Here is a 757-nt window from a genome sequence, read left to right on the forward strand (position 1 = left end):
ACCGACCCATCACTATTGTGAATATTCAGCTCGGAGCAAAGTTGTGTCGCAGACGAATCAAACGGTTGATTCTGAGAACCGGAAGTACCACCTCATGTTATTTCCTCTTTTCTCAGTGTCTTTGTTTGGACAAAAGTTCATTCTGACTCTTCTTCCCGCCACAGAGAGAAAAGTGACTCTGACACTTTGACAGTAAAATAAGAGTAATGTTGTTTTACCGCTCACCTGCCTCAGACTTCTTCCCTCCTTCTGCTCCGTCGATTCAAAATGGAGTCTGAACTTTCACTTTCACTTCTACCCGCCGAGTTTACTGGAAATCACGTGTCTGTGTACGTGTCTGTGTGCGTGTGTTTGTGTGTGCGTGCGTTTGTGTACGTGTGTGTGTGTGTGCATCTGTGTACGTGTGTGTGTTGTTCACCAGTAAGAAAAACAAAATAAGGTGCGATGTTTCACAAAGAACAAGGACATACACGTCCATCAACCTTGATTTGGAAATGAAAGACATGAGAAACATGTTAAACATCTTATTTATTTAAAAAAAAAAAAGTTTTTCGTCCACATGTTGGAAACACCCACAGAGCAGCAGGAACTATTGTTGAAGGACTTCCTGGGTTTTGAAGTGTTTTTATTTTATTTTATATATTTTAATTGTAAATAGATTATTGTATGAAAAAATGATAAATAATGAGTTTTTCAAACGTATCAGGGATTTACTCTTCAGAAAAACTGATGCTCAGCTCAGCGACCCTGGAGTGAT

The 757-nt window shown here is 39.4% G+C and overlaps 1 protein-coding gene across 1 annotated transcript in view; it reads right to left on the minus strand.

Moving 5' to 3' along the window:
• LOC147817232 (uncharacterized) overlaps positions 1–757 on the minus strand; it is a 7,615-nt gene that overhangs the window by 3,874 nt on the left and 2,984 nt on the right. The gene's annotated exons all lie outside the window — the stretch shown is intronic.

Source organism: Seriola lalandi, unplaced genomic scaffold (genome assembly GCF_002814215.2).
Source record: "Seriola lalandi dorsalis isolate HSWRI2012SDOR001 ecotype SW California unplaced genomic scaffold, Sedor1 jcf7180002054984, whole genome shotgun sequence".
Classification (NCBI taxonomy): Eukaryota; Metazoa; Chordata; class Actinopteri; order Carangiformes; family Carangidae; genus Seriola; species Seriola lalandi.